The 19,898-nt window shown below is 40.9% G+C and overlaps 1 long non-coding RNA gene across 1 annotated transcript; it reads left to right on the forward strand.

Moving 5' to 3' along the window:
• The first annotated feature begins 901 nt into the window (after nt 1-901).
• On the forward strand, nt 902-19,191 carry LOC148219871 (uncharacterized). The gene is made up of 3 exons (XR_015799687.1): nt 902-2,123; nt 6,255-6,349; nt 17,594-19,191. It is a non-coding gene; the product is annotated as an uncharacterized LOC148219871 (long non-coding RNA).
• The last annotated feature ends 707 nt before the right edge of the window (nt 19,192-19,898 follow it).

The following is a 19,898-nucleotide window of genomic DNA, read 5'->3' on the forward strand; positions in this document are numbered from 1 at the left end:
GTGTATAAAAACCTTTAGTATAATAAAAGCAAGTAATGGAAATACAACATTGAACTGTCTTTTTTTTTTTTTTACATCAAACTATTGCCTAATGAACAATGTTATAAACTAGCCTTCTAATGTGAGCTTTTATACCTTCTGCATGGCTTAATTCTTGTTAATCATCAACCTAAGTTCTTCAGTTGCAGAGGATCTGATACCTGGCAGCAAAGGCTTGGCAGCCCTGAAGTCCCCAGGGTTGTGTTTGGCAGTCCTGAGACCCCTGTCTCTGCAAATGCCCTACCCGGGCAGGCGGTGTGAACACAGTCTGTTTGCCTCTTTGCAAAGTGACTTCATGGCCTCCTTGTCACGCCTGAGTCTCTCCATCCTGCTCTGGTCTGAGTGTACCCTCAGATTTTCTTGTCCACTCTGCAGCTAACCTGACTTTTCCTACTGATTGTTGATACAGAGGGACCTTGCCCTGAGGCCCATCCTTCCCTGGATGGGGGACTCAGCTCTCTTTTTCCTTGCTTGTCTTTAGTCAGCTGTTGTGGTCACCTATCCAACTTTAATGATTGTATGATTCTGAGATCAGTAGCTCCCAAAAGTTTACAAATGACAGTTCTTGACCTACAGATCAATATGCTGGTACATTCTAAAACTAGGTTGGTAAGTACAGAAATGAGGTGAGAACAAGGAAAAAGAGTTAACAAGCAAACCAAGGACAGTGTAGTTGTCTTTGGGTAGCTGAGCACATAGCTCAAAATTTGCTTTTTTTGCACTTATCTGTGGACAAAATCTTCTGCTCTTTCATTAAATGTCACATGATTTGGTTTTGCAGTAGACAAACAAGACTGGACCAAGAGGAAATTACTTTGCAGAGGCTACTGTGCTTATAAAAGAAATTGGCTTGTTCTACCTTTAAACAAGCTTGTGATTTATTGTGTTTATTTAGCAGAAAGTAAGTTGAAGCAACTTGAAGCATTTGGCCCAGAAAATCCCCAACATATTGTACTTCCGTACAAGACGTGTGCAAACATGACTGAACACTGCTTAAAGCCTTCTTCCTGATCTTGTGCATTCCTGCACAGGGTCATTCTACTTTACATGTAGTTGAACTGAATAAATGGCCTGTCTTGAATTACATCTTGAATAAACGGGGTGTGTAATGGATCCAGCCAGCTTTGGTGTTTGTAGCTGTCACTCGTAAAACTGAGCAGTGCCTTTTTGAGACATTGCCAGGTTCAGAGACATCTCAGAAGAGCAATCTGTTCTTACAAACAAAAACAAAATGTGGTGGAGGAAGACAGCAAGGAGGAGGGAAGGCAGTGCTTGACAGGTATTACTGTCTATATTATAAGCACTTCAGTTCTGGGGGCAAATAATGGAAATCCATTCAGATTTGAATTGTCTTCTTCATCTCTCCAAAGCATTCTGTAACAAAGAACAGAAACTAACCTATTATTCTATCCTTGGATTACTTTCTGCCCTCGGACTCAGAGGAATGGAGTAGGTCATAGTTTGTACGCTCTTTTCCAAAGAATGTCTCTGCTTCATAGTAGCAATGAGCAATATACTTTCTCTTTGCATGCACTGGATCCAAGTCCCCCTCTCACCTCTGCAGTAACATTGTTTCTCCAAGAGTGAAGGCAACAGCTCTTCAAGCATTACAAGCCGCAGTCCAAGCTCATTAAAATACCTGCGCAGCGAGACTGCTGGATTTGCAGTAATTTCTCCCACCCAAATCCTAGAACAACAGTCTGGAAGAAGTATACAGAAAGGCTGTACTTCAATCAAGTCAGGGACCTATAGCATCAAAATTTGTTCCACACAGCAAAGAACATTTTCTCCTCCCAATCATCTCTCCCGTCCCATCCTCTTTGTACAGATCCCACAACTTTGCATCTGGTTTGACAAGATTTCTTCTTTCGTTGCTCTCAAACCAACCCAATGTTAGGAGGCAACTCAATTACTTCCTCCTTCTCTTCAGTGTGTGACTGCTGAGAAGATCACCGCAAGTCACAGCTCCTTTATCATATTAAACTCCCTCTGTTTCTCCTGGTGCACTGAAAAGGTCAAAAGCAGCAGTCTGTCTTTCTCCTCCCAGGAAAAGGAGCACAAGCAGAGGTCGGCCATGCACAGGGGTAAGTGAGTCTTTACATTCATTGTCATTTCCTCAACAAAAAAAGATCATGGTGTCAGAGTTAGAGGTGGTATAATAGAGAAACTTCTGCCTTCCATTAAATAGAGCTTATTTCTGTCAATACTTAATTCTCAGCAAGCTTTAGTTTCCATGGAAAATGTGAGTTTAAAAAAGAGATGGATAGACAAGCAGCGAGAAAATGAGAATGTTCCTGCTTTAAGTCTAAGATCCATACATAAATTTAGAACTGTTTATAACCTCTCACTTGTCCTTGCTCTTCAATGTATTCTGAAGTGTGTAGGCTTATATCTGTAGGCAGCACTCCAATACCCTAATGCAGACCAGATGCACTTACATATCTTGGGATGAAAAGCTTTAAGAAGACAAAGCTAGTGAATCTGATTGACCTGTTTTGGCCTCCTCTATGGTGTCTGCCTGTCACTTTTTTGCTAATTTGATCCTTTTTGCAGGACCTTTGACCTAACCTGCAGATGACTTTGTACTTTTATTATTCAACAGCTTAATATTTTCAGCTATGTAGCTCATTGTCAAAAATGAGATGGACACAAGTACAGAAGAACTGAAAGATGAACACAAGAGTACATGAAAGAACCATAAGAAATTTGTACCACCTTTTTAAAAACTTTTTCAAAACCTCTGTGAAAAAGGTATAAGCCAAGCACTCCAAGCCTCAATGTCTGCCAAAGCAATTGGGAGAACTGACAGTGGGACTGAGTCCACTCCATCATACCACAAAGGATCTGGAACTCTGATTTCACACGTGATAACCATGAAGTGTGTTCTTCACCTAAAAACTCGTCAGAAAGTATGACGGGCATGCAGGCATTTGAAAAGGCAAGAAGAGATAAGGTCTATACTTTCTATCACATCAGGGTGAAAGACGGAATTTCTGAATTTGTCTCATTTTGGTATGTGCTCTGATTGATGTTATAGGAAAATGAATTACTTCCAAGCAAAGTTATTTTTCTGAAAAATGTTTTTGCAGCACACGAGCCTCAAAAGCTACAATGCAATTTCCAAAGCTTTTTAAAACAACAAAAATTTAAAAATTAAAAGCAAGAAATTTGAAGTAGCATAAACATATATTCCATTGCATTAAAGAGGTGGTATTGTTTAGCTTATTGTTCACTTCTGGTATTTTGGGTTTTTCTGAATAATAGATAATTTCTTATTTAAAAGGATGTGCAAATTACCTGCAAAATTGAAGAGGTGGGGATGGAGAACATTAAGAGAAGAGCCCAGAGAAGAACTTCAAGGCGTTATTCCAGTTCCTCTGACCTTCTTGGTGTAATACACCACAAATAAAGCCCTCCTTCCAAACTCAGTCATATTTGAAATACTAAAGTTCACCCTAGTTCTGTTACAGCTGACTTTAAATGAAGGATCAAATTCCTTTGATTCCTGTCTTCTTACCAGCAAGGGACTTGAAGGCCTACATACCCAAATTCATCCAAATCCATCTAACTGCACATAATAATAACAACACATATGATGGTCTGTCTACCCACCTTAGCATGTCCAGCATTATTCCTTAAATAGCAGGCACCAGACACAAAGAGCTTTACTGCCTATTTTTTGTCAGTCTCTCAAAGTTAACACCACTTTGCTGTATTTGTGCTTGTAACAACATGCTTTTTGATGAAATTGAGGAAAACCTAGTTTGCTTGCAGAGTATTTTTCCTCCTACCATGATGGCAAAATCATCATCCATTGAACACTCATGGCTGTGATTATGTGATGATCACAAAAGAGAAAATCACGGTGTGATTTTCTGGGGTTATCCTGTGCAGTGTTAGGAGCTGAAATCTACAATTTTTGTGGGTTTCTTCCAACTCAGTATATTCTATGATTCTAAAAATAATTACATTTTACTGTCCTTTTGCTTTCATTTTTTTTTTTTTCTCAGCAGTGCTACAAAAAGCAAGGTATTTGTGACAGTTCTAGCTTTCTGTGTTTTCAAGGTAAATGCTGAAGTTCCTGGAAGACTGTCTATTTAATTATGTGGATCTGGTCTGCTTATGAGAAAAGTGGGGAAGGTGTGAGGAAGGAGATTTTTGTGTGTTTAGCACCCTGAGAGGAGAAGATCTCAAAGATCTCTGGTGCATGAGGCTGCTTGGCAGCCAGGCTGGGCTCTGCCCTGAGCCATGCCTGAACTCAGGCCATGCTGCCAGGACATATTGTTCTCATTTAGATATTCAGTGATTCTGCAGGTGGAGAACAAGACAGAATGAAGTTTTTGGGCTTTTTGTCTACTTTGATTCCAGGTCTCTGCTCATGGTCCAAAGCAGAAGTGTTTTCATTAGATTTTTTGGTAGCCTTGTGAATGTCTTCAGCAAGAGTTGAATAAGCAAGTCTGGCTCTCATTGATGTTTAACTGCTTGTGGTTGCATTGCAGAGATATTTTTTCAGATGGATAAGAATCAGTGTGAGATTGATTGCTTCTTTAATGGAGATAACTGAACATATCTGCTATTTCTACATGGCATTTGCCAGCATTGGTCCATTTTGTTATCTCTTGTCATTCCAACATTGCCTGAGGGCAAATATTCCCACTGAAGTATCCCCGTCACTCTGGTCCCCTCTACACAAGTTTAAAATTTTCTGTGTTATGGTATATACCTAAGTATTGGAGGGTATCAGTATTAGGTTTCTTTTGACGAAGTGATTAATGATATCAGAGGAAGGCACAGGAAATTCTGGAGCAGGTAAGAAAGTGAAGGCATACAGGTTACAGCAGATTCACAATAGAAGTGTGTACCAACAGACACAGAGCCGACTACACGAAGCAAAACTACACAAAGTTCTTTCTGGGACAAAAACAAACAGTAAAATGAACAAAAACAAAGCCTAAGAAGACTTTGAGACCATGTGAATTATGAACAACCAAGTTTTCAAACAAGCTTCTGACTTCTCTTGTCTTTAAATCATTTGTAAACTGCTATCTATAAACAGTTCTGTATAATTGCTGACTGTTAATATGTTTTTATTTAATTGAAGTCCAAAATAAACTATCAGCCTAACAACAACCAAATAAACACTCTCCATAGTAGACCTCCAAGAGGGGAAAACTTAGGCTGCAAAAATAGGTATCTACTGTAAAGTCTCTGACTAAGGGCATCCCTTGTCTGGGGGAGCAAGACTGTCAGCTGTCCTGAGATCAAACCTAAGGAAGAATCGTTCATCCTGTCTGTATCTTACACAGCAGCCAAAATACAGAGGCAAACCTTTCTCCAAGGAGGTTCCTTGCTGGTGCCAGCACAATCTGCCTGTGCACCGCTGCTGTGGCACAAGATTTGAGCCATGACTGTGAGACCTTTGCCATACTCTGCTCTGCCAAACGTAGGAGCACATGGCAGGAGCATCCCAGAGATATCACTGCAAGGTGCTGGCTGAATGTAGGGGTTTTATCTAACTCCTAGGCCACGCTGGGCTTCTAACACAACAAATAATCTAAGCAGGGGTAGGAAGGAAAATAAACATGTTTGTGCAAACACGTAGTGAATGATACTGTATTTGTGGTTCATTCTACTTATTCAAGACCTAATAAATGAGGAATTAGAAGATTAACGGGGAAAATTAAAGCAAGGGTGATAGGAAAGGCATTCTTGCAAAAGTTAGCACATATGTACCTGGGCATTTGGCAATGATTTATGGTTTTATTGTGTTCAAACTTGTCAAATAAGTTAATTAAAAAAGATAGTAGTACCTCATCGTTTATAATTAGACATTTGCAGTCAGAGCAGGGTTTAAGGAAAGGACTTAAATCACATGGAGGACCAGCCTTCTTCTTTCCAGAAGAATTAGGACACCTCTGAAAAGCTGTGCATTCAAAAAGGACAAAGTGAAGAAAACAGAAAAGTTCCCTTTTGGCAACAGGTCAAATGGACAGTGGAGAGTGAGGTCATGACAGAGGTGGGTAGATATACATAATGTCAGAGGAACTGGCAGAGTTTCTGCCCTGTGAGTGGTATTAAAGGTAATTCCTGAAAATTTGAACTCAAGAAACCAGGTGAGAGTCACTAAAACAAGATTTATTTCATATCAAAAAGACAGGGCTGGAAAATTATCTCAGAAATTTCTTTATATGTCTGACATCTGATATGTTTTTTAGATTCCCAGCAGAATGCTGTAGTGGGCATGTGTGAAGATGAAGATCTGAAAGTTTCAGAAATATGAACAGAAGAAGGGAGCTGAATGCTGATGATGGTATGTAGGAGTGAGCATCAGCACTTTCACACTGCTTAGATGTTAAAGTGATTGGAAAGAACATTGTGAATCTATCAAGAGATAAAAGGTAGGAACAGAGAAAAATTAAGAGGGAAGTGAAAGGACTGAGTTTTGACAGTACTAGGTCATACCTTCAAAGCATGTTTAATGGTGAAACTTCACTGATGTCAGCTGAACTCATCTAATTTCCCAGAAACTGAGGATCTTCGATGACCTGAAAGAGATACAGGTGAGAAAACGGGGACTGTGAGGGCAGAAAGAACCTAGACTAGCTTGCTGAGGGGAGAAAGGTATTCCAGAGGTATCCAGAGGTATTAAAGAACCAGTTAGACAAAATAGTGCCAGGACTGACAGACTTGGGCGTCAGGACATAACTGCTCATTTTAGCACTGGATGGCCTGATTCATCTTCTTTCCAAGCACAGCAAGGATGATCTATGTCAAGGCAGACTAAAGCCAGTATTCTGAAAAAAATATTCCTCTCCTGTGGACCTTGACCTGTGGAAATCTACTCTCTTGCCCGAATTTTGCTCCACAGAAATTGAGGAGTTGGCAATAAAATCCCTTCCTTTCTTTTAGCACTAAAAACTTCTTTCAGACAAAGAAAATATAGATGAATTAGGCTGATACCAACTCAAAACAATTTCTTGTGGTTGGGAAGTCACATCTGAGAATGACTGGAAAAGCAGATGAGATGAGATGAGATGAGATGAGATGAGATGAGATGAGATGAGATGAGATGAGATGAGATGAGAGCAATGGCAACATTCAGATGGAAGTTCAGCAGTTGCATCTCTGATGCAAACAGATTTTGTGAAGGGCTTCTTTAAAGCCACTCAAATACACACACACACAGACACATCATTTGGAGGTAGCATTAACATTCAAGTGGAACGGGTTTTTTTATAAAATGCAAGGAATTTGTATTGCTTCAGAGAAATCCAAGGACTTTTTATAAACTAGGAGAAAGAGAGCTGCTTTTCACTGAGAAGGTCTCTTTTCCCTGAATGATGGTTCCAATGGAATTGTGAGGACTAGACAGGGAATAGAAAAGCTTAATTTTTTTCATAGATAGTCACAAGTTCAGACATATGAAATCCACAATAGGTAGTTGGATTGCAAGCATTGTTGTGTCTCAATTCTGACAATAATATATTTGTACCAAGTTTTCAGAGTATAAAATACACACCCTGCAGAAAAAATCTTACCAAGGATGGTTAAGGGAGATGTTGAGGGTAACAGGGAACAAAAGGAGAAAAGACCAGTATTCTGAATTGGTTTATTGTATTTTAATGCATTGACTTCCAGGGATCCTGACCATTCAGGTCTGGGTTTACTGCTTATTTTCTTCATCGAAAAACACCCCCAACATACAATGAGCCACGAAGACTTGAGCCACACATGTCAGATCAGAATCAAACATTTCACAAAACTCCAGAGTTTTTAAAATCCAAGGTTTTGCACTTTCTGATGTCATATAGAATAGGTCATTTTGTGTTCAGGTGTGATTTTCTTCACCAATAGGGAAATCCTAGGCTGAGTGATTTTTCTCTGATATCTTCTTCCATGATACCACTAAAATAAATTAATGCAAGCTGGTATGTATCAGAGATAAAAGAAGACATAAAATTGTAGCAGATTGGAGACAAAATGTTTATTTCAGACTGAGCTTTATCAGTGCTTACAATTCAAACCCTTATTACCTTCATTACCAATACTGGTTTTATCTGAAAAGTTTCACAGCTTTATTCTGACAAGGCCTAAACTGGGTGTAAGTGGAAAGGACAATACACATATGAGTAGCTGGGACTCCAACATGTCAAGCAAATGCATTCTCCTGACCGAGCAATTGAGTGAACAGTCAAGTTGTTTAGAGAGCCTGATGGACAAATACGGGAATCAAGTAGCAACCTGTGTGTTTTGAGGAGGAGCAGGGAAGCCCTGGGTTCCATATGACTCTCAGCCACCAGGAGTTTTCCAGAAAACCCTTTTGATTGGGCAGAGGCCTTTCCTTTGGGTAGTATGTCCGGATAACAGACACTAGTGCATGCTGCCCCTCTCCTCTGTCTTTCCCTTTGCTCAGATTGCAGGCACTGCACGTCCTGGTTCTCCTGCCTGTGGCTGTGCTGCCAGCCCACTCCTCTGCTGTGGCTGTGGTGAGGAGCCCAGCTGGCAAGGCCAGCAGCCATGTACCCATACATATAGACCTTTCTCACCAGCACCAGTAAAGAGAATTCCTTCACACAGCCGTGTCCCACAACGAGTGTTAGGACATCCTTTTGCAGGGCTTTGTCTGTGCTCTGAGAAGCACAAAATCCCCTCTTTTCCTGGACAACTTCCTCATCAGACAGGGTCACCTATATGGTTTTAAATTGAGAGAGGACAAAAAAGCATTCCAAAAGGGTGGCTAATGCAGGAAACTACCATTTCTCCCACATGAGATCTCTGATCCCTCCAAACAGCACTGGGGAGTGAGATCAGCATAACCTATCCTCCAAAGATAGTACCTGGGGCTCATCTCCACTGCTGATGCACTTCCATGTATGTTCAGTACTCACTGCTACAATGCTTAAGCAGAAAGTGAGGAAAAAGGTTTGTGTTGATTCCCTTTCCTTTTCTGTGCAGCCTGACATGACATTTCCTTTCCCTGCTTGTGATCTCCCAGCACCCCTAGTGCTGGGCCAAATCCCCACCACGTGCTTCTTGCAATTAGCAGAAGTCAACCAGTGTGGAAGGAATGATTACTATCAATAGGGCTTTTAGGCTAACAGCTTATGCACAAAGTAACAAAAAAAACTTCATGAAAATGAAACCACCAAAAAGAAAAAAAAAATTCTCTGTCTTTAGTAGAGCATTACTCAGTCATATGCTATGTACTTTTGAGCTTCTTTTGCTCTCCTGCCAAGACTCGCAAAGAGGGAAAAACAGAATAAATACATGAAAAGAAGAATAAGGAATAATATATAGGAAAGGAAAAAAATCGTCATGTCCAAGTGTGACCATAAATCTCCTCAGCACTGTTTACCTATCAGATGTTTTCCCAGTGATGGCAATAGAAGCTATGTGCTTAAACGGTATTTCAAAAAATTGGTAACTCCAGAGAATCTCCGTTTTCTGCCCTTGCCTTGTCCTGTTGTGTAACTGTGTGTCAGGCCAGGAGCCAGAGCTGACATCACATTGCAGAGGACTGCCCTGGGTCTTGCATAACCTTAATAGGACAGCCACTTGGAAAGTGTTTATGTGCCATTATGTGCCATTGCTTTTCTAACTACTCTGCTGCATTAGGAGAGCAGAGTCATTATAGACCAGGAAATATTAATTGCATGTGCATCATTGATGTCAACCATGAGGTATTTCAGCAGGACTTGGTATTTCAGGTACTGTCCCTGCCCAGTAAGAGCAAACAAAACTCTGGCTGTGCCAAGTGATTGTAACTGACTGCAGTGCTATTGTATTTTATCCCAGGAGGGTTTTGTTACCTCAAAACGCTTTGTGATTATCTGTGGGATATGATCAGAAAGATGCTGCAGATGAGTTCAGGGCCCATGCCCAGCATCATATAATTTATATCTCTGAATAACAACATTCCTGTTTGCTTGTAGTGTGCTGCTTATTGAGCCCAAAACATTCAACACAATTTTACATAAGTGGTGGCAGACTTCGAAAATGGAAGTTTGAGGAAGGTACAGTTAGAGGCAAATGCATCCTGCTCCGCTTGAAAAGCATGTCCTTTTTCTCCCTGTTCCTAATGTGACACTTCTTGCTGGACACAGATCCACTCTGCTGCCCTGGATCAGGCAGAGGCTGGTCGGACACAGGCCCTAGCACATGCTGCTTTCCTCACCTCACTGCTGGGATGAATCGTGAAGCAAGTGAAGATTACTAAATCCTCATGCAAATTAGGAGCTGCCAGCCTGTGCATTAGCACAGGCCTTCCATTAGCACTGCCCTTCCTACCAAATGGAAGGATTAATGACGTGCTCATGGAAATGAAACACAGCAGGTGGCTCTGCTAGTCTTGCAACATGGAAGGTGGCATGCTCCCCTGCTTTCAGAGTGGCTGCTACCTCTCTGGGCTCTACTTCTTTTGTGGTGATCAGACATGCACCTTCTCACGTCTTTGGAGAAGATAAGATACTACTCAGCAGAAAAAAATAGAAAAGGGAGTGAGGGAAAGGTAACAGAGAGAATTTTCCACCAACTGAGGTGAGGCTCAAGCTGCTGCATCTTTCACTAGCTACTGTTAAATCCAGGTGTACAGGTACAAATGAACTCAATTTAAATAGTACCAAGAGAAAAATGACTGCATGTTTTTCTTCCAAGTGTCCCTTCTTATTTAGCAGTGATGGTGATAATTTTAGAGTATTAAACAAGATGTAAAAATTTTCTGTCTCATTCTCTTCCTGTACTGTATCTAAACACTTTTAGAGATGACAGCTACCAGCATTCATAAAGTAAAGATTTGTTTTGGTAAATTTTTTCCTACCATAATTATGCTGACAAGTTCTCAAAAGAAAGATATCTCCTAAAAACGTTGAGTGAGATGCTTAGATTGTACTTTTAGGCTGAAAGGAATTCTGTTTTGTTGCAGAAACCTTTCACATACTGCAGGCTGTTGCCATTCTGCTTCCATATGGTCCCAGGAAATTTTACTTTCTCAGGAGAGTAAGTTGGGGGAAAGAAGATGTTAGGCAATGCATTCTCCATCATGTCCCCCCCATTTTCTCTCTTCTGTCCAGAATGTTTCCTCTTTGGCAGGAGCAAAGAAAATGCTTTTAAAATGAATTGCCATACTCTAAGGAACCAGTTCACAGAAAAACAGTTTGCTCCACAGATCCTGATGATTTTAAAACAATTTTGGTCACTGTAAAAGGTCATACTACCAAAGAAAGCCAAACAAACCTGGAACAGCTTTGGCCTAAAGAGCTCTTCCTTTAACTGGTTGCCCACAATGGTGTACAGGATTTACAGGGCATTAAGTATCCAAACAAAGTGTTCCAGGCTCAGTAATTTGAAATAGCAGCTGATTTTAATTTTTTCTTTGGCATTTATACACACATCCTATTGCAAGCTTGATTAATTTCTTTTTATGCTGGAAAAAACGTTAAAGCAGGAATGGGAAGTCAAGAAAGTGGGAGTTCATACATTGAGTGCATATGTGGTTTAGTGGTGTGTGCCATGTGTACACATCACTTACTGGGGAAGTTAAATCACTTTTGGATGCAAATTTCAGCAACTGCTTCCAAAACTCCATCAACTTCCAAACTTTGAAGTTACATTCTCCACAACCTGTTATTGAAATATTTCTTGCCAGCTCAAAGCAAGCACCATTTTCTGAAGCAGAGATTTTTCTTCTTTTGCTCTGCAGGCTGTAAAGTGATGCTCTTTACTTGCACTTGCAGACTGTCTCCCACAGGCTGGAACTGACTGTCATCTCTCTGTTAGGAACACAGCATCTCTTGTGCACTGAAGGTTTTTATTTTGTCTTTAAGTTCTCATACTTTCTTCATCACCAATGATAAAAATGGATGCAGTGTTCTTCGGCGCACAAACAGGACCTCATTCACTTACAGTTATTGGGGAAGCCTTGGAATTGTGAACATGCACACAAGTCTGCCAGTCTCAGCAAAGTACTGTTTCTTTGTGGTGGGTGCCGAATACAGTAGTGACACAGAATTTACATGACAAAGAAATTAAAAAGTATCTTTAGCTCTGACTTCCAGAAGAACAAGTTTCAGTGAAAGGAGTTATGACTCATGCACCAGTTTGCAAAAGTGCCTCCTGTCACTGGGAAGAACAGCTTTCTGTTTGCTCCTTTCAGGCTGTTTCCTTACAACGGGGACAGGCTGGGTAGTGGTCTCTCTGCTCTGGGAAGCTGTGGCTCCCCACTGACTCTGCTGCTCCAGATGTGGCTAGCCTGCAGTTGCTCTGGCCACTGGTGGTTCCCTGGCTCCCTTGGGCCTCATGCCATCCACACCAACAACCTTCAGAGGGTGGCTGGTGGGGTCAGGAGGGCCCCAATGTTGTCACTGTCTGGAGGGTGCTCAGCACATCAGAGGCCCCTTTAGAACTTGCTGGGCTTGGCAACCTCCTCAGCCCATGAGAAGTGCTTTTGCAGAGAGACAGCTTCCACGAACAGCTCATTTAGTGAGGAGAATAATTGAAAACCTTATCTCCCCTTCCTCTGTTGGTGCCTCTCTGGCTATGTCCAGCCTCCCTTGTCCCATGCCTCCACAGCTATTGCCAAACATTCAGGTTTTTTAGTGCATTTTTCCCTTGTTCCCATTTCAAAAAAAATACAGTTGATGCAAATATTGCCTCTCGGGGGGAACTGGTCTTTGCTGGGCAATCATTGCCACTGTAACCTTCCCAATGGAGTTTAATTATGTGCTTGCAATTAAGCAATTATGTATTACCAGGAACAGAGTAAATCAACCCTTTTATCTCCACTAACAGGATATTTCCTGTGAGCCTTTCTGCCAAAAGAACATAGGGGAAAGATGGGACGATTCTGCATGTAACATAAGCATGTTTATTTCAGAAGGTCTCAGCACAGTGTGCCATCTCTGCTCCAGCTCCAGCTCCAGCTCCAGCTCCAGCTCCAGCTCCAGCTCCAGCATGGCCACACAGCTCCTGCCCATGGCCAGGGCACCAGACCTGCCCAGCAGCCTACCCCGGGCCACTGTTGACTACAGCTCTCAAGCCCCATTCCAAAGCAGGGAAATAAATTTCAAAGAAGTTATGCCCTTTCAGATGAAATTCCTTGGGCTCAGTCAAATGGTCACCCTGTCTGAAAGCACCAGGCTTGTGGAGAGGGGGATCTTGGAGCTGCTGTGGGTTTTGCTGTGCAGATAAAAGAGAAGAGGCCACCCAGGCTCTCGCTCGCTCTGTGTTCAATTAGCTTGTTCACTGATGGGCTAACACTGCAGAATGGATTTTCCCACTGATTGATCTCTTAATGTAAATGAGTTATGGTTTCAAACTCAAACCATACATACTTCTTTTTTTCCCCTTGGAACTGTTCTTCCCTCATATTCTGTTCAGAGTGTACTTTCCCTCCAGCAAGCATTTGCAACACTATTGCACTTGAGGGCCTATATTTTCTTTATTTCTATAATCAGCTCTGAGGTGGCCATTTGCCACAAAATATCTGTATTTGTTTATTATTTTCCTGTCTTTCCTCTTTTACTGTTTGACCCATGCAGCTCCTTCACCCAGGTTTTTACATAGGAATAAATAATATATGATATGTGTGACATTGTTCCATGAACAGCTACAAAGGTATGATTAGCTAGTAACACTCTGAGCAAACTGAGATTCATTAAGGTATTAAAAAATTTAACTTCAAAAAAGAGACTGTCTTTTTTGAATACAAATATACATCTCTTTTGGAAAATTTCTCTTGTTTGTGATTCACATGTTCTCTATTAAATTTTCAGAGCTTGATAAGGAACTTTACTTCCCGTACCTGCAGCAATAACTATTTAGTGCTTAGTAGTTCACTTCTCCAGAACCAAACTGTCACTTGAACAGTCTTTTGGATCTAGAACAGTAAAAACCCAATAATACGGTGGAAAACAGAATAAGCTTTAATGAAATTATGCCCACTTTCCAAAGCAGATTGGGTCTTTAGGATCTGAAATTTTACCCTCAAAGCCTAATTTCTATGGATTTAGAGAAACAGAAGCAGATGGAAAAAGTGCTAGAAAGGCATTGCTTCTGAGTAATATTATAGCTGCCTTAATAAAAAAAAAAACCCAGAAATTACGAAAAAACTTTTAAAACTTGCTGTTGTCATAAAATTGAAATTTTCCTTAGCCAAGTATGGTATTCCAGAACACTGCTATTTAACATCTAATCACATTAAAATAGGCACTTCATAATACATATTTATGAAGACAGTAGCTCATGAATTTTAAGATTATTTCTATTAAAAGCAGCATAATAACTCTGTCATTTTGGTTTCTGTATGAAATGTGGCAAGAAAGTCCCTCAGGTAGAACTGAAGATATTGTGAATTCTTGCAGTCAAGAATAAGTCCAATTGCATTTAGGTATATAGGTTTTAGAATAACAATTCAGATTCATAGATCAAAATTATCCTTTGGTAGCTGAGCATCTACTTATGATAATTTGTATCTTGCTTTTCTTTTTCATGGCCCTGGAAGATGACAGGAAATAACCACAAAACAATGAAACAGGGGATAGTTCTGGAATGATTTGACATAAATCTGAGGTGCCACAGCCTGAAGTGGGGACTGATTTGCAATGCAGCCTGTGGGTTAACCTGGATATTGTTGGTCACAAACGGTGGTCTCTCCTTTTCAGAGCTGCCTGCAGCCTTTCCCACCACACTCTGGGGGGACTGACTCTTCAAGAGGAGACTTAGGACCTTCTGAAGGCTTGGGGAGATAAGGGTCAGCAATCTCATGATCATTTTGGTCATCAGTGTTCTGCCTGAAGTCAAGAGCATTGCAATTTAGGGACGGAAAATTCTTTAGCATGATCCTACAAATTCATATAATAGAAATGATTGGGCTTTAGTTAAAAATATCAGGCAGGCCAGATTGTGCTTCCAAAGGCATCTGGGGAGATTTGAGAGACATGCATGATGACCAAAATTAGAAGTGGCACAGTGGAAGATACTCTGCCAGTGATGTTCCATGGCTCCATAGGGCAGAAGGCTGGTGTGTGTGTCCATGCAAGAAGGCTTGAGAGCTGACATTTCCTATCCAGAACCCTCCTCCACCCCTAGCCCAGTCCTCCTGGAGCTCAGCATGAGCGTAATGAAAATAAATCTAGTATGAGGGAATGGGGAGAACAAGGGACCAGAAAGCTAGGAAAGTGGAATTTTCTCCTTTAACCATGCAGCTGAACAGTCCTTGTGTCACATGTCCTTTTGTCCCAGAGCTCACACACATCTCACCCGTGTCATCCACCCCCAGAATCCTGCAGCATTTCACTTTGGTGCCCCTTCCTCCTCCCCCATGGCTGTTGGGAACCAAGTCTGTGACTCCTCTGCAGCAACTGGATTGGGTCTCAGGACCTCACAGACATCCCTGCACCTCCTCAGGGACACATGGAGAAGTGAAAAATCATAGGAATTGAAGAGTCAGCTTCCAAAGTGCTGAGTTGTTTGATTTTCTTTTACAGCAGTGCTCATTCCCATGGCTTCAGTTTGTTCCACAGCCCAAAGCAGCAGTAAGGCATGCTCACTGTGCATGTGGTGGAATGACATCTCACCCTGCCTAGACGCAGACCAGTTGGCTTTTCTGCAGAATGAGGATGCTCGAAAGCATTGCCACAAGTTGCAACAGCTGTCTTTGCTCAGCAGCCACGGAGATCAGTTTTGTGCTCCCGAACAGGGATTTTTACCAAATTCTCTGGAAGGAGTGCACGTGCACAAGCCCCATGATATTGCTTCTTTAATCAACAGAGTGTGACCAAAAAAATAATCTGAAATTCATCAAATTCTCCTTATAGAGGTCCTTGTAGAACAGTTACTTTTCATTATCCCTAATTCCAGAGCCTGTCATCATTTATCTATTTGCCCTTTGAACTGCAGATGAAAAATCTGCACTGTTTACAAACTACTGGACATGTAATTTCTCATCTAAACACAGAAAACCACAGTACTTTGAGTATCTCAAGGCTGTTCACTTGCCCCTTGGAGGCATTTATTGCATTTTTTAATTTCTCTGTTTCCTCCCTGTTATGGTTTGGATTCAAATACTTCCTCTAAATATTTAAAGATATTTAGTTCTCTTAAAGTCTAGGATTAGCAAAATCAACACGAGGGAGAAGTCTGAACAGAACAAAAGAACAAAAACTCAGCATGTTACAACGAAGATGTAATTACAACTGACTATTTTTTCTGCAGACAGTAATATTTGCAAAAATCAAAAGACAGTTGCAAATTTCCTTGGTCCCTTCAAGATAAGAGGGAAAGAAAATTAAAACACTTCACTGAAGAATAATAATGAAATTAGGCAGCTTTCAAGAAGATGCAATTGAAAATTATCAAGAAAACACACTTAGAGGGACAGGAGTTCAAATAAGCTTCTTGCATGATAAAAAGGTAGTGCTCTTTACAACGAGCTGCAGTATCAGTAAGTTGTTGACCATTAATACCAGGAAACCCCACTGCGTTTATTATCCACTCTCGCATGACTCACACAGAGTATTATCTTGTAGCACCACAAAATGAGCACGCCAGATTTTCTCACGATTGTTTATATGAACATCCCAGTGGAAGGTTAGTTCAACATCCATGAGAAGGGCAATCATGGTCAGGTATACACCTTACAGAAATTAGTTTTACATTTTTTCCTCACCTTATTCTTACCCATTTTCTATTTCCTCCAGTTTTATATAGACCAGCAGCATGTTCTGTAGTTCAAAGATCATGAAGAAATTTTTTACAATAAATATGTTTTTTCTGCACTCAGAGTCCTTTTTGGGGAAGGCCACCTGTCCTGCCCACTTAGAGAACAGAAGGGGCAGGCTTCTCATGAGATTTTCCTTGCACACTCCCTGTCCAGGAGTAAATAAGTCAAAGTAGGACATTTTTTTGCTTGAGACTGGACCAATACAAAAATGTTATGCTTTGTAAAGCATAAATGCAAAATGCAACTGCTTCCACCTAAGCAGTGATGTCCTGATAACTTTAATATTTCATCAGAAATCAGGTAGATTTTCCTGAGCACAAATTATTATTATTATATAAGAACACTAACAGTAGCAGCAGCAACAACAATAATAAAAATAATAAAAATAAAAATATTAATAATAATAATAAATGCAATTTTCTGAGCAACCATCACTGCAGAAATGACAGCAAAGGCCAAAATCAAATCTGCATCTCTTCTGTCCAGCAGCTGCAAGAGCTGGTGTGAGGAAGGGTAGTTTGGGATGTCTTTCCCCCTATTTTGGGATGGCCAAGCAGTGAAATTATGGCAAAGTCCAAAGTGTACCTTGCACTGCCTTTCTTCTATGGCCAGACTTGTGCTAAGACAGGTCTCAGCCTTCAGGAAGAACCATGCATAATTATGTGAAGGAGTCACGGCTCATTTACTTGAGGTCACAAATTGAAAGAAATTTATAAGAAAGCATGGATGTTTTGTGTCAGATATTCTGAATCATTTTATTACTCAAGAGTTTGAACAAAATGTATTGCTGTTTTGGCACTTCCAATTCCATCAATAAGGTTTTATTTTGACTTCCAGATGGAGTACCAAACCTGGCACGCCTAAGAAGATCTGATTTTGACCTTCCCTATAGAATACAGCATTTAGTGGGAAAAAGTAAGGTAATCTTTCAGCTACCCAAAGAGACTATACTTCCTTTGTGACTAGTGTCTGTAGCAATATTCCCCAGTGTATGAGCTCTGGACTTTCTGCTTGTTGAGCAGTCCAGAGTTTTCATACATGATCATTTTCTCATGCCAAAAATGCATGCCAGGACTTTCTCTCTAAGCCACAGCTCTGTCTGCAGCTGCAATCTTCCTAGCTGGTACCCACTGTCTTTGTATGCAGGCAGAGGAATAGGGGGAGAAGAAATTTGTGCAACTGCCACAGATCCCTGACTGACAGCTTTTCTTGAGCTCTCCACTTTTATAACACCTTTATAGATTATTACATAGCCAGCTAAACATGAATCCCTTTACTCCAATCACCAGCACCACAAAGTCCCTCCCTCAAAAAGAGTAATTTTATAGTTATAAAAATGACAAAGATGCACAACTTCATCAAAGAGTCAAGATTTACTGTTACTGCTGCTGAAGAGCTGTGTGGGAAAATAGTCTGGTGCCCTGGAGTTCAAATCTACAGCAGTGCACTCAAGATGTCTGAGCCCTTGAGAGCATTTGCTGGTGCAGTGAATTAAATTTAGAGCTGTGCAAATCCGGCTTTGGATTTAGATTTGGGAGATTCACCTTTGACCTGGCTTTGGATAGAGATTTGGATGCCTGCCTTGTTCAAGTATGTGGGCAGTGTGCGTTTTTGTGCTACTCTTCAGGATAAAGGGAAAGAGCATAATATTTATAGACAATACTTTACCTATTGGTTACAAATTCAGGTTATGACATCTACTTATGCCTATGTCCATTGTCTTCTACAAAATCAGTCTTTAAGGTGTCTGATAAGAAAAATTTTAATTTAATAGTCTTGATGCAAAGAACAAACTGGGAGAATACCTTTAAATTTTGACAAGTTCTAGACAAAGATCTGAGTAACTGGATTAATATATAGACTCAATGTAAACCATAATAGAGAGTTTTTCAATAGCAAGATACATATGGCTTGTCAGGGAAGGTTTGGTTTGCACTGTGTTGTCTTTTCGGTTTTCTATTTCTCTAGGGGAAATTGAAGCTGAGGAGAGAACTTCTGGATATGCAGAAAGATTCTGGGAAACACTGCATTAAGAAAGACCTTTCTGGATTAGTTTAGCCTGAACTTCCTGAAAAGCTGAACTGCTGAAAAAACCCCAAGCTTGCAACAAGAGATGTCCTCATCCACCAGATGAAACCGAAGAACCTCTCTGCAAAGACTCCATGTGGCCATCACCCTCCAGCTAGCCCTTCCTCCCTCTAATTAGCAGCCACACATGGGCATCTGTGTCAAAAGCTACACCTCTTTCCTAATCTGGTTTCAAAATACTTTGCCATCTCAGCTGTCCAGACTTCCTGTTACCATGACAGGAATTTTCTCTTTAATCCCTTTTTGGGGACACCCTTTCATCTACAGCAATGATTACACTGGTCACAGCTTCCTGCTGAGCCCTGTCTGTCTGCTAAAAGAAAAATGGAAATAAAAATGGAAAGCCGGCCAAGGTGCTTCCTTTATTCAATACAGATTAACACTATACACAGGCAATAAATAAAATAAATAAGATTAAATAATGTAAAGAAGCTATTTCTGCCCTTGTACAGAATTAAAAAGAATGTTAAAAAATGTAGTTTTTCAGATTATCTGATTCACAGACTGCAAACAATAAATTAATCTCATTGAATCTTAGAGGACAATTCATCTTGTTGAATTTTAGATGACTGAAGATGAATTAGCAGCCTCTGATCTTGATTTGAGAAGAAATCCCTTGGGGCAAAACCTAGAAAGAGTATCCACTGATGGCAAATTTCTCAGACATTAGGATTTAAAAGCCATCCCCTGCAGCATACCAGCGCCCATCTGCCTCCAGCACCGTGCCACTCTTTATGCCACTCTATCTGCCCAACCCCACTCCAGCTGCTGGATGGGGAGTCAGCATGGCACCAGAGCTCCCTGAGCATGCAGGCACATCCCTGCACCACCACCATCACCTGTTGAGGACTCACCTGCCAGTGAGGACTCACCTGCATCGAGATCCTCAGCACCGTCAGGGCCCAGCAGCTTTGTAGCTGCATGGAACAGGACCAGGCACTTACAGAGGAGGAAGAGGACCAAACATGGTTCGAGTCCTTGTCTGCTCAAACACTACAGCCCCCTAAGATGGGCTTTTTACCCCTCCTCAGTCTGTGTTTTTTCTGTTGTTGTT

This window comes from Sturnus vulgaris, chromosome Z, assembly GCF_052056855.1.
Source record: "Sturnus vulgaris isolate bStuVul1 chromosome Z, bStuVul1.hap1, whole genome shotgun sequence".
In the NCBI taxonomy this organism is placed as follows: Eukaryota; Metazoa; Chordata; class Aves; order Passeriformes; family Sturnidae; genus Sturnus; species Sturnus vulgaris.